A 12,968-nucleotide genomic window follows, 5' to 3' on the forward strand; every position below is an offset into this window, starting at 1 on the left:
CGGATTGGCCAAAACCCACCACAGATCCTGGAAGAGAAGATGGGACTTCTATCTGGTCTCATAATGCTGGATTTTCAATCCTTAGACATGGGCAGCTGTAGAGATTTGGAAAGTAGGCAGTAGCAAATCCGGTGAAGCATTACAACCTGGGAAACCACTGGGCCATCCTATAGGGACGATTAAAGACTTGTGGGAGAGGCCTCAAAATGCCAGAAAGAACTTAGATGCAGGCTATCAGGAACCGAGAACAGAGGTGAACTTCGGGATGCCAGACAGACAAGCAGGGCGATGGTCAAGTTACCTGCAGTCTACGTGATCATATGGCCCACCTATCACAGCTTTCGTTTCAGGGAGCTGTTAGAAGTCTGGAGAACATGTGGAACCAGATGTGCTCAGACAGCAGTAACAATTGAACTGGGTACTATATCCCCTCTGCAGTGAGCAAAGAAATATATCCTTTCTACAGTCAGCTCGGTTCTTTATCCCTTCCATAAAAGCTGGGCACTATAGCCTTGCAACAATCAGCTGGGCACTATATCCTTACCATTGAGTTTGGCACTATCTCCCCATTAAAAAAATATAGGTGCTATGCATTCCAAACGCTGGTAAATCCTAAATGACAAGAGCTAGGCTCTGACTTTTCACTGTCAGGTGGCCTTCATTCTGAGTTTGGTTGTATCCCAGTGGTATCCCAGTGGTCATTTCCGGGCAGATGCCATTAAAATGGAATCAGCGTTCCCACCGCCTGATATCCTGGTATTACCTGGATATTACAGGTGCCAGGAACGCTGGTAACTGGCCATTGGTAATTGCAGAATATTTTTGCCAATTGGGTAGGCAAGGCTGGACGACAGCATAATACAACATAAGCATTACCCAGGGATTAATACAGAAAAAAACAGGTGATGGTGTGAGGGCAAAGACAATATCGAGGAATAGACAACTGCATCTGATGGGATTCAAAAGCAGGGTCCAGGGAACATAAATCTGAGGTCAATTACTGGAATAGTATGAGTGTCATAGGACAGGATGATCCATGAATCAGGGCGGGTACCGGCCAGGTGGTTGAGTCACGTAAGAAGGATGTTTCCTGGTTGAATTCGGTCAATGGCAGAGAAGGTTTGGTAATGGAGGATCGAGAACAAGAGAAGATGACTCTCACAATTGCATGGTGCATTGCGAAGGGATGCCGGCTAAGCACCGAGGACCCTTGATTCCGCATTTGCTGATTCTCACATGGATGGAGAAAGTGTGTCCTCCTTCTGGTACGTGCATGCAACTTCTTTGCACAGGCGGCTACACATCATAGTACTGACTGATACTGGTGCATTGTGAGACAGCAAGGGCTATGTTGCTGATTCTCGAAAGAAGTGTGCGGATGGGGAATAGGGACAGGTACCGTGTTGTGTATAAGGTACCCTCTCAATGAGACCATTCTATTCCAAATAGCAGTCTCCCCAAGTATGTATCATGCGCCACCCACAAAAGAACTCTCGAATGTTCACTGATCACAGCTAAGCTTTGTTGCCTGTTGCTGTTTGGTTAGGAATCCGCTGCCATGAAAATGTGCAGGTTGTTTTCTGCATAGTACTGTACTTAGGAGTGACATTTGCACACACTACTCTTTTTTATCATCCGAGGCGGCCATTGCATCAACACGTTTCGCTACTCATTTGGACCCAAAATGTCCCTGGTACAGGGGCTCTACAGCAATGTATGATGATGTGTGTAATTTATCCGCTAAGTGTCTCCTGGTTCTTCAAAAAATGTTGAGGTGCCTATATATGTATAGCTTATGCACAATGAACATGGCTGCTTTGAAGCACTGCATAGCCAGAGCATTGGTGCATCAGAGAAAGAGACAGCGACTGGGAATCTACAGTAGCTCTGCCAAACTCTTGATTGCAGTATGCTTAGGTGACTTCGGGTTTAGCACACTTTATAAATGCATAAACAAATAAATCACGGATGGTTGTTTTGAGGGATTGGCTGAAGAGCAGCACATAGACACTCTATTTACAGTCTCCACTGAACTGCCTCTGTGCCTACGGCACACTTAGGGGCTGTAACTGTGACCTCTACAGTCCCCTGCCTCCTTGCACTTATCCAGAGCTGCGCTAGCCTGGCTGCACTTACTCAGAGCAATTGCTCCCCTGATTGCACTTCCCACTTCCCTTTCCCTGGCACTTCCCCCTCTCTCTTCTCCGCTGCACTTTGCGCTGTCGCACTTGCACGATCTGAATGACACAAGACCTAGTAAGATCGTTGTCTTGTCCTCCCTCTGTCTTCCCTCCCTTGTCTTGTCGCACTTAGAAACACTTGCGTACAGGCGCGTTTAAATGACATGTCGTATCATTTCATATCATATTGCTGGAGAATGAACGCTCTTTACCCTGATGCTTATTTTTGAGAAAGTGACAAGCCTCGGCCACACTGTGTCACATGCATTTGCACTTCAAATGTGGGCAGGTGTTCAACAGCCGCCTCAGGGGCCTCTGCAAAACTCAATATTCACTAGGCATGACAATCTGTTTGCATTTCGGGCAGTAGGGCCTCAGGCATTCAATGAGATATGAAAAATGTATCCATTACGATTACACTGAATTCTGTTTCCCTGAATATAAACACTATGGGGGTCACTTTCCCCGAGGTGCATATTGCATGGAGGTGATCAGCTCTCTTTGCTCTTTCATGCAAAATGGTCGCTTACATGCAATATTCACCATTTCTGAGAGCCCAAAAGAAATGCGTAAAACCGGGCAGTTAAGAATTTTAAACATTTCTCTTCGACTCCCAAAAAGTGTAGCTGCCCCCTTCAATTAACAATTACTGGAGGCATTCACATAGTGTTGCAATGGAATCTGCCTGTTTTTAACAGGTGGGAAAAAAGGCAGATTCCATTGGAAACCATTTGTTTACTGGATCTGGAAGGTAGACTTTCAAAGCTCTAGTGGAAGTGTTCATTCGGTTCAGCTTCCTATATCCCCCTTCCCGAATGAATGAAAATGCTGAAAGAGTGGTGGTAAACGTTTATACCCAATTTTCCAGGCCCTTTTGCCAATCCGCAGGATGTATAAAATGACTGCCTTGTGGAGCTGACTGAAGCTTAACTCATTTACCCAGTACTGAGTACTAAATTCAATCCCTCCTATGAAGCCAATGCTCGTTGCGGAACTAAGGAAATCAGCCACCATAATCCTGCCATTCCTTTCAAAGATCAGGATTCCAAATGATCTTTTCATGTGATTTAATCCAACTCTGCCTCACTGCCAGTGGCGCCCCCAGAAATATTCCCTAGGGGAGGCCTGGTCTGGTCACGGGGATGGCCTGGCCCGGTGCAGGCGAAGTTGCATTCATTGAGTGTGGGGGGCAGCGTTTTTATAAGGGTTGGCCATGACCCCCCTTGGTCAACCCTTGGTGGGGAACCCTGCTCACTGCCTGCATTAATCACGTTCATTCTTTGTGTATGAACATGCTATTTCTCCTGGTATTGTTAGCAAGGCCACCACGGTCTTGATGTGTTTTCTGTCTTTACCATGCCACCTGCTGTGTTCAGTCCTTGGTGAAAGTGTACAATTAGATTTTGTCCAACATGTTATGTTATTATTATTGAGTGCACGCGCAGCAGGCTGTAATATCATTATTCAATCTTACCCTCTACGGAAAATTCACCATGCCCTTGAGTTGCATCCTTGAAGGTTGATGATTGCATGGGGCAGAAGAGTGGCCCTTTAGGTATATATCTTAACCCAGAATACTTTTTCGAACATACTTCGCCAGCATATAGTAAGTTTATTTTATGACTCACTCAACTACTTATTTTCTCCAATAAAACACCCACATTGAAAGTGAAGCTAGCCGCTGCAGATCTCTCACCTCCTGACCACTATGGGCCGGATTCTCAAAAATAAATGTTCCCAAGTGATGAGATGCGCCAAAGAAAGGAGAAGCCTAATTCACAAAGAGCATCTGAACGAGCGCATCACCAATGCCCTTTTTCATCCCATTGCGCAAAAAGGGGATATTATTTTAAAGCGCATCCCAAATTAACCAACGGGATGGACGTTTAAATGCCCTGAAATGAGGGTCATCACCCTTGGTTCAAGTTTACATAAGCATTCAAATGTCCATGTCATAAGGCAAGGCCCATAATACAGTCACAGTTTCTGGGTTGAAACGTGCTGCTGATAAGTGTTTGATACCACTTGACTCATGAGCACTAGACCCCTTGGGCTGCAATTACCTCCATGCACCATTTGCAATAACCCTCCAAAGAAGAGTCTTGCTGGGGCTGCCGCTGCATCCCTCTGGGCTGGTTGCTGCTGCCCCCCAGGGCTCAACTCCACGGACCACTTCCTGGTTCTGGTCGGCTAAGGGAACTTCTGGGTCAGCAGGCTCTGGTTCCAGGCTACTCAACAAGCTGCACTCTTGCTTGCCAGTTTATTTAATCTCTTTGGCTTAGAAAAGTTCCTTGTTATCCTTGGTGGTCTTGCTGCTCCCAAAAGCTGCTGACAATGGCCCTCATTACGACCCTTGCGGAACTCGGAAAACGATGGCGGAAATGCAATACCGCCATCGAATAGCGCTCGGTGCGACTATGACCCGTCACCGCAAAGTACGAAGCCATTAGCGACACCGTAGTGAACGCCAACGCTAACTGCACCAAGCACGCGCGCGCGCGCCATGCCAAACCGTAAATACCACCATGGCGCAAGGGTACGCTAATTCCGACCCTAGCGGACATGTACCTAACGCCATCAAGCATGGCGGAATGTACCATTCCGCCATGGTGAGAAGTACGGCATCGCGAATCAACCGTAAACGGCCCCACTGAGTGCCTGTACACCGCTCCCTGCCCACAAAGTACAACTCCCCGTAGGTGCAATGAAGTCACAATGCAACCATTGAAATGTACAAGTCACCCATGCATGCCAACGAACAAAAGAATCACAAGAGGGGCCAATGGGAGCTGCAGGGCACAGATGGCACGAATACAGAAGCCATCCCAATGGACATGACCACAGTCCCCCACCAAGAAACGCACGCAAACACAGGCACCTGTGACCAGCAATATTCCGAGAATCACATCATTCCACCAGTCCACCTGGCTGACCGGCATCTGTTACACAAAACCCAATCCCCCGCCCCTGAGCATGACAACATTCAAACTGTCATATTGGCAGCCCCCATCCCTGACCTCACGGGCTTCGTAGGCAAACGCGCCCAGTACAGTACCACGCAACTAAACTCCGAAGCTGGAACCCAATGCAGATCTCCTCACAATACATCGCCCCCCAAATATGCATATGCCACCTCACTTGCAAAGAAGAACGCTACACGGGCCAAATCAGAATAGAAATTTAATGCACATCAAAATCACCAAGCCCATACAGCCATCAGGCCATGAACTCCAAAACACTTTTCACCATTGTGGGCTGCATCCGCAAGAAATGACCAGCCACTACTTGTGTGACGCCCTGTTCCCTCATGGTACACAGAGCCACATTCACGTACGAAAAGGCAACATGGAAGCGCACAGAACCGCAGGGCCGTCCCAATGGGGAGGCACTAGTCCAGCTGAAAGGCCGAAATGTTGCTCCGAGCCACCAGTACTGCGTAAGGGCATGTGGCCCATTGGCGATCGTCCCATAAGATCGTAATGCTGCTCCACTGATTAACACGAAGCAGCAGGTGTCGGGAGTAAAACCCATCTGCAGGAGTGGCATACAGATGGCAGTGGCAAAAGGGGAGGAGATACCTGTCAACCAAAAGAAAAGAAAAAGAACAGAATGGCCATCAGAACTACATCCGAACAACTCACTTCAATGATCACACTAAATCCACAGCCATATGCATGCTAGCCCACTCCAAAGGATCATCACCACCCCAAAACCACTTGCGACTCATAACCATCTATATCGAGGTGCAAACACCATCACAAACGAGTGTACCTGTGCATGCGTCTGTCAAAAACAGAATCCATCAGATGGGAATGTTAACGTGCATGGACACAAGTGTCTGAGGGCGCGTCGAGACAGGGAGGGCTCAACAAGGCCAGATAGACGATGGTCCCACTATGGCAGCCCTGCATCACATAGCGTAGGGGAGGCGGATAGATCCCAAGAAGCCCTGTACATGGCAAACTCTGTATCAAATCACCTGCCCATGCATCCATTCATCATTCCCTCATCCCGGGATTAAAACGCCTGAATATTTACTCACATAACATTAGAAATATCCATTGAGTCTGTGCGTTATGCAGCCTGCAAAATCCACAGTGCCCCAGCCCGTAATTCCAGTGTAGTGAAGTAACATGTATTTGGGAACGTCCGGCCTCATCGCCCACGTCGCTATTGCGCATCCCAAACCATTCATATCAATCATTGCATCCTCGCCATGGCCCCTGTCCCAAGGACATTGAACAATAGTACGTTATATTTGCAGTCAGACCTGTGGGCATTTCCTCGCCGCTAGCTGAAAACCGAAAGCGCCGCCCTTCGAATTCCTCATTTGCAACATCACGTCGAAGAGGCATCTGTGGCCGTTTGAAGTCACTAATTATTCCATCGAGTGCGGCTGTGTGTGAAAATGGCAACTGCCTTCACCCACAAATGGGACGCCCCGCCCGTCGTTGCAACTCGGTACAGTGATGCATGAGGGCCCACCGTTACTCGAGTACTACGTTCCACTGACCCTTCACAAGTCTGTTCGCGACTGCACAGATAGTATGTGAAACAATGGGACCACAGCAGAATGAACATATCAACCAATCTTACACGGCCATCGGGTACAAATACATGATTGCAATAGCAAGATGCCATTCCCCGAATTGCAGCGTTGTGCGCGGGACGTGCTCGGCCAAAGGGGAGAGCAGTTTGCACAGGTGGAATTAATCACCACAGGTGGAGGCCATACAGCCTGAAAACACATAAATTGCACAGCCAGTCTCCTCCCACAACCACACCGAAATGCTACCGGCAGGACTCGCGATGTTGGCCCTGGGGGACCTGATAGCACTGCAAGTACTCCAACTCCAAGAAGAAGACGAACACCAACTACAACCGGCCGCAAGGAGGAGACGCAGGAGGAGGAGGAGGAGGCCAAGGCAGGGCCAGCAAGGGCCGCCAGCACAGCCACTACCACCACGCAGGCAGCCCGCAATCCCACGCCTCCGAGCACATCCGTTCAACCTCACTGATGAGCAGATCCACACCCTCTACCACCTGGACCGGGACACCATAGCCGCCATTGTGGACATGACACAGGCTGACCTTGTCAGCATGATAGATAGCCCAACCGCCATCCCACCCCTACTGAAGGTGGTGTCTGTACTCCACTTCCTGGCCACAGGCACCTACCAGCACACAGTCGGACAGTTGCATGGCATTTCTCAGCCACTGTTCTCACGGACACTATTGCAAGTGCTCGATGCCCTCCTGCAGCACGCAGACGACTACATCTCTCTACCACGCTCGGAGCAGGAAATTACCAACACAAAAGTGGGATTCCATGCACTTGCCGGCATACCGGGTTGCATTGGTGCCATCGACTGCACCCATGTGGAATTGGTCGTCCCACATGCCATGGAGGCCCAGTACCGCAACCAAAAACAATTTCATTCCCTGAATGTACAAATGGTGTGTGACTCCAACAGGATCATTACACATTGTTGTGCCAGATTCCCTGGATCAACCCATGATTCTATGGTCTTGAGGAACTCTACAATACCACGCTACATGGAGCGACACGCAGGGAACAGATCCTGGCTACTCGGTGAGTCTCATTACATGCATGATAATGTGGGGTATGTGATTCGGCAATGACCTGGCAGGAAGGGGGGGGGGGGGTGTGCGTACGTAGCAATGGCATTCCACATCATACGTTTCTCGTCCACATACAGGTGATGCTGGATATCCACTGAAGAGATGGCTCCTCACACCAGTCCGGAACCCACGGGACCAGCATGAGGAGGACTACAACCATGCCCACTCACGTACCCGTGTAGTCATTGAACAGGCATTCGGCCTACTGAAGGGTCGTTTCCGCTGCCTCAGCAGGTCTGGCGGGGCACTCCTGTAACGCCATGAGAAGGTTGCAAAGATGGTGATGGCATGTGTCATGCTCCACAACATGTGCGTACGTAGAAATGTGCCCATGCCCCCTGACGCAGAACTGCAAGCACCTGATGATGGTCATGATGAGGGTGGGGATGTGGCAGCACCTCATGGAGTCTGCGAGGCACCGGAGGGCCGTGACATTCGTCAGCATCTCATTGATGTATGCTTCTAGCACTCACGCCTGGTGGCTGATACATGGACACGGGACTCGTGGCACTGTGTGTGTCTGGGACATGCACAATATGGACTGTACGCCTATGATGGCCTAGTACACAAAGATCAATGTCCACACATCTCATTGGTTGATCGTGCACTGTTTATGGCATATGTGATATCATGTTGTACACCCTATCGACCCGCCACCCAAGTGAGCCCAACACACCCCCTCCACCCTCCTACCTCCCCCCCGAACACCAGTGTCCAAAGATGCTCATTGTCAGTGGGCAGTCGCTATTGCAAGCCCCCTCTGCGGGTATCAGGGGCACCCCTGCCTGTGGAGCGCAGGTTCCTCCCAGATCTACGTTGGGGGCTGCCCTGGACGGAACTTGCAACGGATGATGTCTCTGCCTGCTCACGTCCATGCATTTCCCTAAGGGTTTGCGAGAGCTCAGTGAGCACACGGCGCACTGCGGCAAGTTCGGCACATACGTCCTTGGACGTCGCATGCAGTTCCCCCCTCAGGCTCTCGGTGCATCTCTCCATTTGGACTCCCAGGCTCTCGGTGCTACTCTCCATTTGGACTCTCAGGCTCTCGGTGCTACTCTCCATTTGTGCCCTTAGTGTCTCTGTACTTCTCTCCATTTCTGCCCTAAGTGTCTCAGTTGATGTTTCTATGTCTTCCTTAGTGCCCCCACATTCATCGGCATGGTCCTTGAGGAGCGTGGCCAGTTGCTGCTGTTGCACGATTAACTGGTCGAGGGACTGTTGCCTCTGCTGGGCCATGGCCATTTGCGGGGGTGTCACAGAGGGGCTGTTGTCCTCATGTTGCCTTGCCACAGGGCTTGTGGGGGATGGCCAGTCGTCGTCTTGTGGGTGCCCCTGCGTGGTATCCTCATGTTGTACGGGATGGGACAGACAGGGGGATTGGGACAGGTCATGGATGGATCTGACTTCGACATCCCCGTCTTCTGTGTCGGAGCATGCTGCCATCAATGGGGTGTCACCTATGGTGCTGCTGCCACCAGAGGCAGTGCCTTCTGTGGCATCCGTTGGGGGGACCTGTGGTGGTGGTGTTGTGGGCATGCTGGCTGCTGGGGTGCCTGTTGATGTTCCCTCCTCTGTGCTGCCACCTGATTTGTGCTGCTGCCGTGTCTTGATGCGTGCAGCTGAGGTGGAGGGTCTTTGGCCGTTGGTCTTGGCCCTCTTTGCAGGTGTGCTGGTAGGGGTGTCCTGATGCTCGTCGTTTGGATCGGACCCTGTGGTGGAGTAAAGGAGGGCGAGGGTTATTGATGGGTCTGTGGGAATTGGAATGGCATTGTATCACATGCATTGGGGTGGTACCTGAGGGTGATTTGGGTCGGGGCCTTGGAGGTGCTTTCATTTGTGTGTGGAGTGAGGGTGCAGTTGTTTGGCAGCCTGCAGTTAGGGTGTGCCTGCTGCACGTGTAGTGCGTGTTTTAGGGGTTTTTAATTATTTATGTATTTATTGTGGGTTTTAACGTGCGCTATCAGGCCGATGTGTGTGGACGTTCTCCTGGACATGTGTTTCTGTTGCACTATGTGGACGCATGGTACTTCACATGGATGGACTTTGTGGATTTGGCATTGTTTTATTTGGCCCACCTACCTGAATCTTCGGATGTCTGCACTCCTTTCTCCATCCCTCCGACTCCCTCTATGCTCTCCATTCCGATGGTGGAGGCACAGATTTCTTCCCAGGGGGTCAACTTGATGGGTGATTCAGGACCTCCCCCGGTGGCTGTGGCAATGTTGCGGTTGGCAGAGGGTATGCTGCGGACGCGTATCCGCAGGTCGTCCCATCGCTTGCGGCATTGCTGTGGGGTGCGGGGTGCGGTCCCCACCGCACTTACCCGCTGTGCCACCAGAGCCCATATGGCCTTCTTGTTTGCAAGTGCCGTCCTGGTCATTTGCGTGCAGAAGACGACGGCAGCATTCTCCTGGAGGGTCTCTGTTAGCACGGTGAGTTCCTCACGGGAGAAGTGGACCTGCCGCTTGCGGTCGCACGCTTTCTTCGCTACTTTTCCCATTTTTCTTGGTTTCGCTAGGGTGGATGACGGGTTGGGGTGTGTTTCAGGGTAGTGATTTTAGTGGTTGTGTGGTTTTAGTGGTTTTATAGGTGTACGGCGGGATGTTTCCCGTTCCGGGCCCATGTTTTAACTTCCGTTTCCGTATATTTCCGGTCACCGTACTTTACGGTAGGCGCACACTGCGGTGTCCGCTGTGATGGGTGGCGGTATTGCACCTAGGGCGCCGTACGGCGGCGGTGTGGGCCGTTTTGGGGTCATTTCCGCCATCGCGGACTTTGCACTTCCGCCATGCCGTGGTGCTCGTGCCCGATGGGTCGGAATGGGCCGCACTTTGCTCCTTCGTGCAATGGCGGAAACGCTATTTACGCTGTGGCGGTCCGGTCAGTCACTTTCCGCCAGGGTCGTAATGAGGGCCAATGACTTTATACTGGGACCCACCCACTGTTATTCCAACAGGTAAACAGGGTAGGCTTTCTCTTGTTCGTGGGAAGTGTACTATGTGTGTAAATTGCAACACTGTAATCCCCTTGACACTAGGTGGAGCACTAAAGCAATGTGTATTCTGTCCCTCACATAGATCCTGCCTTAATTCTCCTTTTCTTCCATTCTTTGATAAGAGAAATGTTGTATCAGTGTGACTCCAGTGGGATGGGCATGTCTGACTCCTTATCATGAGTGGGTCCTTCAGCAGCTGTTCTAGGGTAGGAACGAGTTTCCCCACTCATCTGTGAATACACAAAGTTGCCATTTTTTTCCTTTAAGGGAAAGGTTTTTGAGTCCTATGCTGGGTGTTTGGGTCTTGCTGGAGCCCTGGAGCAGCTCCCTATTGTCACGGTATATTATGCAGCACCAGCAGGGATGTCTTCCCTTGCAATAAAACACTTTTTATTATTACACAGAATTCTTTTTTGAGGAGGCCTCCAACCCGTCTTGCACCCAACCTCCACCAGCACCCCTTTTCCCAATAGACCAGGAAGCAGGCCGGTGTGTTGTCAATGAATAATTTATTAATGTATTATTTTAATATCCAATCAGAACAAAGAGAGGACAGCAGCCACTAATGTTGTGGCAACACAAATGCACAGACTTCTAGAAATTAACCAAGGTAAGAGATCCGGTGATGCCACACCGATTTATTGGCCCATTATGGCTTAGGTGGTAGCCGTGCCGGTAATTACCGGCACGGCTGCCGCCGGAGTCATGAAGTTTCTGGCGCCTGGGAATGGGCAATTACCTGGGCATTGCAGCCCCGGCGGACCCGGTAATTGCCCATACCCGGGCGCCGGAAAATATTAGTCCCCATTCCCATTTGAGTCCCATTGGACTCAATGAGAATAGGGAGGTCGGATGCACCGGCACCATTCTTGAATGGTGCCGGTGCATCCGACATGGTCTGCAGGCGGGTGCCGTTCCGCCCGCCAGGTCAAACCTGGCGGGTGAAAAGTCACCCGCTCACAAACCTTGTAGTTTGCTGGTCCGGCAAACTTGTAATGAGGCCCTATGTGTTATGAAAAGCAATGCCAAACAATGTTACTCAAATGATGGCAGGAAGGTTAAGCACTCCCCCCTGCGACAATGGAAAAATGGGTTTTGAATGATTTAATACTACTGCTATGGGACAGCACACAAGGGTACTTAAGACTGCTTACACAAGAAGACAAATAGGGCTTCAAAACAGACTAGCTAGCACACATAGGAAATTCGATTTTAACACAGGCAACACATGAGAAAAACATGAAAAACATAAAAAATAAAAAAAATAAAAGTGGATATAATTCAAATCCGTGATCAGGGTATGATAGGGGAAGGAAGATAGAGTAGGGAAAACGATTTTTCAAAGGTGAAAAGAAATATTTAGAAAAACAAAAATGCAAATTGAACAACATTTTGCTGGAAATGACAGGCAAGCTCTAAGCCATGAAAAACAAAGGAAAGGCAATGCAAACTCCGAGCTCAGAGCAAGATAGGGGAAGGCTAGTACTCTAGAGAAAATGCTTTTTAAAGGATGAAAAGAGATTTTTAGAAAAATGAAATTGTAAATCACATAAATTTTGCTGGGGCTGAAAATGACCCACACACTATGAGAAAGGCACATAGGAACCACGGTTTTCAGTGAAAAGGACCCGGGTAACACACAGGTAGGCTTTGGGCAAAGGGATTACTCACAATGGGAACAACGGTTTGGGTGGAATATGACAGATGTAAATGGAATTTTTTTTTAAACACACATTTTAACACATGGAAGAATGGGTTTTCAGCTCCTAATGAAGTGACTTCCTGGGGAATATTTTATACATACAATGACTCGCAAAACACAGGAAAGGGGAATGTCGTTTCGAATGCCACCTTGCCCTACTCTGTGCAGTAATTTGGGAATTAATTAATTTACTAAGCCAAATATACTAAGGATCTACACATACACTGGGAATTCTTAAATGTGAAATGGCTAAAATACACGGACATACAACGGATTCTTCCACAGAAAAATAATGTAACTATGCAAGCAAACAAATGACTTTTCAGGGTAAAGAGAACAATAATCAACAGGTCAACAAGGGATGATTTTGTTCCATAGGGAAAATGACTTAAATGCACAGATGAACAAAGGATTTGTAAATGGGAGAGCTACCACAATGCACAGGCAA

Source organism: Ambystoma mexicanum, chromosome 2p (assembly GCF_040938575.1).
Source record: "Ambystoma mexicanum isolate Mex_15411 chromosome 2p, UKY_AmexF1_1, whole genome shotgun sequence".
NCBI classification, from domain to species: domain Eukaryota; kingdom Metazoa; phylum Chordata; class Amphibia; order Caudata; family Ambystomatidae; genus Ambystoma; species Ambystoma mexicanum.